Genomic DNA, 10,450 nt, shown 5'->3' with positions numbered 1-10,450 from the left:
AGTTAAAAAAAATCCCACATGTTAAAGAAAACTGAAAGCATGGGATAGAAAGACCACAATCCTAATTCTAATAAAACAAAACAAAACCCATGGGTTTTTCAAAAATATTCTGTAACCATGGCAACAGAATATCACAAAAACTCATTTTTCAAGAAAATACCAAAATATATCATTTTCAGGGTATGTTGTGGAAAAAATACCACAAGCACAAAAAAAAAATTGATAATATAAGTTGAAAAATGTTCTCCTTAACCTTGCAAATATTAGATAAAACCAGTGGATTTCTCATAAATTTTTGTAACCATGGTAACAAATTATTCTGGAAATGCTTTTTTAAACAATAAATCGACTTTACAAAATCTCCATAAAATACAAAATAATTGTTGACTAACATACACGTATTATTTTCACAGTTTATTGTAAATGCATGAAAATATATTTTTTAAATATGCTTTTGTGATTTGTATCTGGTTACCATGACAACATCTCCAAAAATTTTGTATTTGCCTATACAATTTAGTCAATGTGATTAGCTTGTATGAAGAAAACTGTATGAGTGGCCATTAGCTAAAATACTGAAAGACACACCATTTTTTTTTGTACCTAACTTCTTGAAAACAAATATTTGGTTTCTGTGGTGAACCATTTATGATTAACCATTTATGAGACATGATCTAAAAATTTCAATTGTATTTTTAAAGCAATTTTTGAAAAATCATCTGTAAATGTACTTTTTGCAGAAATACATAGTTTACAGTAAAGAAATCTTGAAAAAATGTCAATATAACATTATAAAGTGTATCAAATGTCAAAAAATCCATGTTCTTCACTAGATATGCAAACTAAAATTCAAAATTTTATGTTGAAGGGGTGTAATATTAAATATCCTTGGGTGTATCCTAGTCTTGGTTTCAATAAAACCCCTTTTACATTTGGAGGAGCTTAAAAATCAATATCCTTTGTTTCTAGTCTGGATTTCTTTCAAAAAGTTTTAAACTGACAGTGTCTTTATTAGATTTTTTTGGCCATCATTTAGAAATGTGCCGTTGAGATTATCTGTATCAACTGTACAGGTACATCTAAGTGTCCTGGCTGCTAAATAGGTGTTCAAGCTAGATTCCTCTGACACAATGCATGTGGTTCATTCATCAATCTGGAAAAAATATAATTCAAAATTTGAACTTTGTTAATGAAAATAGGCATTCCGTAAAGCAATTTTTTTCTTGATGCTGTTGAAGGAGGAGAGTATTTAAGATTCGTTTTTTCTATGATCATGATCACGAATACAAGAAGGCCATGGTCCATAACACTCACCAGAGTAACTGGTCTTGCTGTTCTACACCAGATTTTCCTACTTGTAATACCTATTGTGGTTTAGGTCTATTCTTAGGAGGAGGGGGACAATTTTTTTCTTTTCTTGATTATCACCCCTTGTAAGTTGTAAGGCAAAAAAAATTAATTTCTTGGTTCTCAGGCCCTCCCTCATCTCTACCAAGGGTGCCTCATTGACCCTTTTTATTGCTAAATCAATAAAATCACCTCCCTCATCATTTTTTGAGGTTTTTTACAATGTAAAAAGCTGCCTCATCATGTTTTGGGGGCAATAAAAAAAGAAAAAAAAAGTCTCCCTCACTCGTCATATTTCTTGAAAAAAAGGCCTGAGAACCAAGTATTTAACTTTGCATGGCCTAAGGGGTCTTAGCCCTGCCAAGTTTGGTAAAAACTGGCCCTGTGGTTCTTGAGAAAAACCTCAGCTCTACAATTCTTCTCTAAATTTTCAAGTGATGTAACCCCTTCTTCAACCCTCATCCCATCCTTGCCTCAAGTAGTTAGCTGTTATTTGATTCTGAATATTAGTATAACTATTACAGCCTTTCTCATCTGAAAAGGGTTTTTTTTTCAACAACAAAAATTTTGTTTAGATATGCTGCATTTTATAAATTTTAATTTCTAACTTTCTACTGATTTTAGTTTCCAATATTCAAAGAAACATTTGTATGGATTGATCAAAATAATGAAGATGACATACAATAATACATCTTTTACTCCTATTTGGCTTCCACTTACATTTAACTGCAGTAAAACTTGTTTAGTACAAACACGGACATTGTGAAATCAAAGAAGTCTTTTTGGATCCCCAACTATATAAATATTACAAAATTACAAATATGGATATAACGAATTATATAGCGAAGTACTTTTACAGGTCCTAGTTTGTTATAACCGAGTTGTACTGTACATATATGTGTAGAAAAATGATTTAACAAGAGACCCAGGTCCATATCACTCACCTGGCTTGGATAAAAATAAAAAATCAGCTTTGTATTGAAAAGCTTAAAAGCATATGTGGCCCTGACATCTCCCTGTAAGGGAGAGAGAGAGAGAGAGGGGTATAATTGAACATAACTGAATCTACACTAAGGATGCTTACAGGGTACTTATTTTTGACTAACTGTGAGTTTTTCCCTACAATTTTGAACACTTTTATTGTAGCCCCACCCTATACCTGGGGGGGGGGGTGTCATGATTTTAACAAATCTACACTACAAGAAAATGCTTCCATAAATATATATAACTTAAAGGCTTTTCTGTTCTTTGGAAGAATATTTTTAAAGGATTTTTTCTCTATATTCTTATGTAAAACTTTGATTGGCCTTTGTGGTCCCACCCTATCCCCGGGGTCATGATTTGATCAAACTTGAATCTACACCACCTGAAAATGCTTTCATATAAATATTACCAATCAAGGCTTGCTGTATCCGAAGATCCGAAGAAGATTTTAAAATATTTTTTTTATGTATTCCTATGTTAAACTCTGATCATCCGCTGTGGCCCCGTCCTACACATGGGGTCTACACTACCCGACAATGGTTCCACATATGTTTTATTTTTCCTGTGCCATTGGTTCTTGAGAAGATATCAGTAATGCTATTAATTTTGTAATCCTCTCCCCTTGAAGAATGACAATGACAGACAAAAGACAAACTTTGATTAGAAAAGATCACTTGATCCTTCGACTCAGGTGAGCTAAAAAATTCAGAGAATCAAGATCAGAAGAAACATATACCTGTTTCAAAGTCTATAAATGGTAGTGTTCACTATAATTCAGCCCTTAGTCAGAAGGCCCTTGATTGCTAAACGAAAAGGAATGTTCTTAATGGGATAATTAAAAAAAACTGCAAGTTGTCAACACAAAATACCGAATTATCTAATGATGCATAAATAATATAAAGTATATATAACACTAACATTAGTTGAATTGATAATCTTTTCTTGGTGACGGTTGTCCTCAATTTTTAAGCTTACATTACCTCAGCTGTGCAGGTGTTGTCAAAGGGGATGTTGAAATTCAGAACAAGGCTCAGATTGCATCTGAAATGATAACAAATCATGAAATTCATCATATGACAAGAGAATGCATACACTTATATAACAATTTAGCTTTTGAATTATTGATAATTAATATTTATTTACCACCCCCCTCCCCCATGTACTAGTGATATCATCATGAATTCATACTATTAGATATAAATTGAAAAAGAGTTCTAATTTTGTAGGATCAAATTTTATTTTTTAAGTTTTAAACCCAAATTAGACGAAAACATTGGCAGAAACCCATGCATATTGTATGTGCTCTCATATTTATAAATCTCTCTCTTTCTATGTGTGTATATATTAGCTTGTAGGAATATTTGGGAAGCCCCCCCCCTCCCCCATTCGGATAGGGTTTTATGGCTTTAACACCCCCTCCCCCCGTTTCAACTGATAAAACCATAACAGTATTTTATTGGTTGTTTTGCTTGTCAATTACATTTTGTAGGACTCCCCACCCTTATATATAATTCAAATAAAAGGAAATGCAATTGAAGAATATCATACACATATAAGTTTAGAAATATACAGTTTGAAAGGGCACAATTTTACATTTTGATTAAATGAATAAGAAAAATAGTAATTATGGTTTTGCCATAACATCTGAGTTTTTTCAGGGCTTAATTAAATATTCACTATTTTAAGAAGGACCCATTGGCATTTCTGAAAACAGTGTTTGAAATAACAGTGCGCCTGACCGCCCGAGACACACAAATTTTGCTGTGGGCTTACCAATTTGCACATATTGAAGCCCAGCGGGACTTGTTTAAAGTTTTCATTAATTAAAATTTAATAATTTGATAATCGCTTCCAAATCAACTAATGGTATCATGAGCAGTAGAGGATTTGTGATTAAAAAGGGGAGGGAGGGGGAGGGGCGTGGATAACTTTGTTCGGACAAGGGGTCTTGATACTGATGTTCCAAGGTACAGTCATATGTTTAGTCATACCATAGTTTGAATGAAGGGGGTCCAGGGGGCAAAGCCCCAGAAGCTCCTGAGATTTTGTGTTTTTAAGAGTAAAATTAGGCAAAAACATAGTGGTATTGTACGAAAGTATGGCATTATTAATATGATATTTTCCTACAGCAAAACATGGACACTATTATATTCATATCATATGGGGGGGGGGTGTATCATTTGCTCATTATTTTACAAAAGACAATTATTTTCTCAGCTAGGCTGGTAGATTTTTAGCAGGACTGATAACTCTTACTAGCAGTCAGCCTGTATGTTTGCTATCATTTTTTCTTGACGTTCCCCTTTTTCAATTTGAAAAAAAAAATAGTCAATCTTGTCTTTGTTTAGACATTTGTCTGTGTTATGTATTAAATACCTGATGTAAATATGACATCCATAAAGGCGCCGAGACATAGAAAAAATTATGCTCCACCCAATCTCTGCTGTGGCTTTCACTGCTTCTTGCTATGGCTTCATGTATGCTGAGGTCGATGATTTCTTCCAGTCGACTGTGTATAGTACTAAGGGAGTATCGACGGAAAGGAGAGTTACTCATCATACTCTAATCCCCAGCAGCGAGCTACTGTTCAAATTCCAGTACAAAATTAAATGTTTTTCACCAAAATTAACTGAATTTAAGTAGTTTTGATGTTATTGTTAAACAAGGTTCGCCTTTTTCAAAACACTCAAACTCTTAGCATGTTTAGGAAATAAAATTTTGTTTTTGTCAGATAAAATTAAGCAAATTGCAGGCAGTTATTTTTTTTATTCTAGGATTATATTTTTCTAATAAAAATCTTAGACTTACATGCCCCTGGGATGTATGAAAACTGGCAAAACTTCCAAAATGAAGATGAAATCACACACATTTCTTAATACTCCCCTTCTATACTGAAGAGTTAAATACACTCTTTCCAACTCCTTTTACTAAAGAGTGCCAAGGGAGATAACTAGAATTTCATATTATTACATAATTTAAAATCACAATATCTATTCGTAATTAAAATAACCCATGGGTTTTTTAATTGTTTTTTACTCTTTGATACTAGATGTTCAATATTTTATAATTCACATTCAAGGAGAGTGCGGGCCTTCTTAAAAAATCACCTGCACGCACAGACACCTTTCAATGGATATTGTTGACTGTTTCAGTATATATTGAATTCATTTTTTAATCAACTATGCATGAAATCCATTTATAACTGTGATCAAGTATTTAGTTTGATGTATCTTAATGTAAATATGATAGTTTTTGAAAAATCTATCACTATCATGAATCACTTATTTTCATTTCTGCCTGGTTCTTATAAATAGCTGTACTTAAGGACAGTTTTCTATAAAATCTAAAAGAGCCAATTTTAGGTATCTGAAATGAAAAATTGAGACCACAAATGTCATTAAAGAATTGTTCTATATGAATATTTAAATAAAATCAAGTAAATTAATTTTCAAACTTAATACAAATGTTACTTCCGGTTTGATATGGATTTTTGGCCCGTGGGTCCGATACATATTATGGCTTTTCGGACCGGTCCGTGATATGGGGTATTGTGACGTCACCCGTATCACACCGTGCAGAATCGGTATATTTACTACTAAGTATATGATAATGTTAATTAATGATGCGTGATCGATATATCTAAATGATTAGTTGAAATCACAATTAGAGTTCTCTTCTTTCAGGTACAGTTTTTTTTTATGAATTCTTCTTCATATAAATACAAAAAGAGGTCTGCTGATAAGGTGAGGGAATATGTACCCATCGGCATTCCAACAGATAATTTGAAAACCTGATCTCTGAACACTTTAAAGATGTTGTAAATAAGAAATTTATCGTTATTTTAACATTGCCTTCTTATAGGTCTGTCCACAATCCAAAACAATTTTTCGTTAAAAAATTCAGTAAATGACAATAATGAAAAGACAGGTAATTTTCAAGTTCTATTTACCATATAAAACGTGTCTTTGATCTCATAAAGCTTGGATGTAAGTTCTTTGCGGGGAATGTAAATTTAAAGTTTTACTTTTTAAATGTTAAGGTAATTTCACCCTCGTATGATGTCAAAGTTTTTTTCAAAAATCATAATTAGTTTAAATTTACACCTAATAGAACAATGTCTTTTGGTAAAATGCTTTTCATTAAGTATAATGATAAATATTGTTAGGTAAAAAAAAAATTGAAAATGCATATTTTCTTTATTTAATCATTTATTTAATCTTTAAAAAATGTTGATAAGGGCATAACTCCTTCTAGGGTCTCTTCATTCAGGCATTTGCTTTATTGTACTTCTAATGTAAGAAAAAAATTCTTAATATTTACAATTCAAAGTATCTCATGAGTAGGAAGTTATAGGAAAATTCAGCATCAGAATTATGCATTTTCACCCGTTTTTACACATTTTTCATAATACTATTTCAAAAAAGGGGTATTTTTTATGTTTCGCATCTTAAATGATATGGTGACCTATACATTTTTTGCAATAATTGGAAAATTTAAAGTATATTATATAAAAACAAATGCAGTTTTGTACGTTAAACCATTACATTTGTGAGGGTGGAAACACCTTTATTGATTTTAGCAAATTGTAATTTCCTCTGGAGGATCATTTTTATTTGATAAGATAAAAAAATTACTACTATGATCAAAAATGTCGGACCATTCTTTAAATGATGTTTCAATTTATTGCAGAAAATATATTATTAAGGACACACGCAACGTACCTTACCTACTGATAACTTTTCAAGATATTAATTTAAGATTATAGTGTCAACAGCTGTTCATTGACAAAAATTCAGTATGCATTACCAGGGTTTTTAGGAATACATTGTATATCAAATTATGAATTTTTATTGCATTATTCAAAGAGAAAGATACTGAAATAGCAAAACATACACTTAACAAAACTTCTACGTGTTCACTTTAATAAATGTCTTTATTTAAAAACTACTTTATGGAAGGGTATGATATTTTAAAATTATTACAACAAATGTATCTTCTCAACAATTGTAGAAAGAAAATTCAATATGACCAATGAAAACCAATGTTCCGTGACGAAGCTTAAAAACAATAAATCTGTACTTTGCGGCACGTGTTTTGTAATAAGCATCTTTTTGTGGTCATTATCAAATTTTAAAAACTGGCTTCACTAAAAAACACAAAACATTGGCAAAATGAACATTGAGATAGAAGGTAGAGCCGTTGGAATGTTGATATCGGGACCATCTTTGCACCACATATTTTACTCATTTTTATTTAAGTGCTTAATTGCACTTGATATTACTTATGAAAATTATCAAACAGTATCAAAACCCATCTAAACACATTTTTCTATAGGCTGTGATAAGTTTTCACCACTAATTTATCACAATTTGAAAGTTTTGGACAAAATTTAACCACACCGGAAGTGACCTTGATCTTCTGAGGAGAAAATTTCTCGTCACACCGGATTAAAAGAGTATTAAAGTGTCCTGAAAAAATCTTAGAAAAATGGAAACAAACCATTTCAATCGTACGAAAATGATAAGAAATCGGTGCTCGTGGCAGTATTATATCAGCTCAAGCAGTCTGAATTGTCCCTAAAGCAGTGCACTTACGTGCTAAACACCCACGGAAATTGACCAAAAGGCATTTGTGTGATGATACACAGTAAAATTCCCGGATCTGAATCCCATTGAACACATTTGGGATTTTCAAAGAAATGTCAAAGCCCCCACCCCCACCCCTTTTTTTTCGTCACATTTACAATGGTTTGGAAAGATCTATGCAGTACATGTAGGTTTGGCAGAAGATGGGTCAATCTCCTATTCAGGGGTACATGGTATCCAACAATAAAGATTGTCTTGTAATAATTAGAGCGAATAGTGGATCTTACTCAATCGAGAATTTTGTGTGAATTTTCATTTTGAGGGTACATCATTTCCTTGAAACTTTGCTAAAAATTCTGACGAGATACTTAAATGAAATTTACGCAACATCGAACTTAAATGTGCATCATTAACCGAGAATTAAAGAAATTATTTATTGTTTGCATTTGTTCTTAAAAACTTCAAAAATGTTAGGTGAACACTTAAAAGTTTGGTTCAGTGTATATTCGAGATTTTAGATGTGTATAAATCCATATATAGTCATTTAAAGTATTGCATACGTGCCCTTCATTTAGTCGAACTCTTCAACTCCAGGGAAAAACCAAATTATGTTCAAAGTAATTTGTGTATGATCTTAATTATTTAAACCTTGGCTCGTAAATTTCGTGTTTTTGCTGATATATTTGTATTATTTTTTTTTCGAGATATTAATTGAACGGAAAACATATGTTACAATGAGTCACGCACATCTATCTATAAATATATGTGCTCTCTCATTTTTGACGTTCGGTGAGCGAGTTTTCAAAGAAAAGGTAAGTAAAAGAATTTATTACATGTATATAGCTAATAAATAGTCTTCAATAAAATACTACTACATGTACAATCTAGAGAATTTAAGCGCTTAATATATTGACGTTTAATTGAACGCTAACTTTATACTACGTAATCAGGCAATTGGGGTATCGCCACCCTTGCCTTTTATTGGGAGTTTCCTATTTCGGATTTTTAATACGTATTGCATGTTATTAATAATGTTACTCTTCTATCTTCTTTTGCTGTTTTTAAATATCATGAAACACATATGTTTTCCACTGTTACATAAAAAAGATGGCTTGCAATTTGTTTTTATTCTCGTCGTCTGCCTCCTTTAATCTTCACTTATTATCTAAGGCGTATGAAATCATGGAATATGCAGACATCAATAGATTTGAAACACATTCTTCTTCCTTTTCACATTTCCATATATATATATTGTTATGTGCCTCCGATTAGTAAATATCGATTTACTCAACAACATATAGGGTGGAGTTGAGATACAAAACAAGTTTACTCATCCCTGGCTTTAGCAAGAAAAAAAAAATGAAAAATGAAGGAGGGGGTCTTATGCTACTGCCTGTAGTTATTTTCAATGGTCAATACCGCTCGAAAAATATCTTTGTTTTATGTTTCATAAGTATTAGTATCTTAGCAGTTTTTAATTTGTGACCAACCTGTTTTAGTTTATATATTTTTCAAGTGTTCTTTTAAAAAAAAAGTTAACATTTTAATATACCGGTGCATTTCGATGTTTAATATACTTACTTCTTATTGATTATTATTATGAACTTTTAATTTGAATAAGACAAAGAATTTGAACCAAAATTTGATTGGCTGAAAACCTGAATATAAAATAACATGGGAAAAACTTCATAGTGTTTTTATTTGAAATAAGACTGTGTCAAATTTTATCTACCGTGAATCTGGAAATTTTTACGTCGATTTTATTTTGCGAATTCGGGTCAAAATGGTGTTGATTAATTTTTACGTTTCCAAATTTTGCGAATTACCACTCTTTGTGTACATTTTCTTAATGGTAATTTATTTTTAAGAAAAATATTTTTGCAGATGCAATGAACTCGCAAATTTGCTAAAAAATTATCTACAGCAAAAATTTCCAGATTTACGGTATTTAATGCAAATTTAAAACATGGAATTGAATATTCAAACCAGTTCATTTTTTGGAATTTTGTTCTTTGTCCGAGATTAGCATACTGAAAGTTCGACTTTCCATCGGCGAGCAGAGTTTTGACACTATTTACGGAAATAAAAGAAAACAAACACATGCATGTCATATATGGTTATGTGACTGTATAAATTATCGTAAAAGACAATGTTGATGAGCAGTTTGTCAGTACTTTTTCTTCTGAAAATGTAAATGAGTGCGTTTCTAAGGAGAGGGTCCTGAGTGATATTTGGAATTTGATACCCTGTGTTATAATTATACGAAGGGTTAGAATTTATTTCCAGAACAAGTGCATGACAGTGATGTGCTATCAGAATAGATCTGAGAAGATGCAATTAATAAGTATAATGAAACGCTTTCTGATACTTTCAGTGTTGCTCATTCTAATCGAAATAATTAAGAATTCATTTTCTTAAAATAAATTCAGCATGTTCTTTTAATACTGTTCGCAAACAAAAACTAATTTCGACAAAATGTAGTATGCTGATTTTTTTCCATTTCTCGTTATGATGTCATAATCAGAAATGCACAA

The 10,450-nt window shown here is 31.6% G+C and overlaps 1 long non-coding RNA gene across 1 annotated transcript; it reads right to left on the bottom strand.

Annotated features, from left to right (window-relative positions):
* Positions 1–727: 727 nt before the first annotated feature.
* LOC134251251 (uncharacterized) lies at positions 728–4,932 on the bottom strand. The gene is made up of 4 exons (XR_009988697.1): positions 4,708–4,932; positions 3,250–3,372; positions 3,068–3,134; positions 728–1,153 (listed from the first exon to the last, which is right to left on the bottom strand). It is a non-coding gene; the product is annotated as an uncharacterized LOC134251251 (long non-coding RNA).
* Between the last annotated feature and the right edge of the window lie 5,518 nt (positions 4,933–10,450).

This window comes from Saccostrea cucullata, unplaced genomic scaffold, assembly GCF_032062105.1.
Source record: "Saccostrea cucullata isolate Sc308-1 unplaced genomic scaffold, CSIRO_AGI_Scuc_v1 ctg2791, whole genome shotgun sequence".
NCBI lineage: Eukaryota > Metazoa > Mollusca > Bivalvia > Ostreida > Ostreidae > Saccostrea > Saccostrea cuccullata.
Note: the sequence above shows the minus strand (reverse complement) of the source record. Positions and strands in the feature narration are given on the sequence as shown.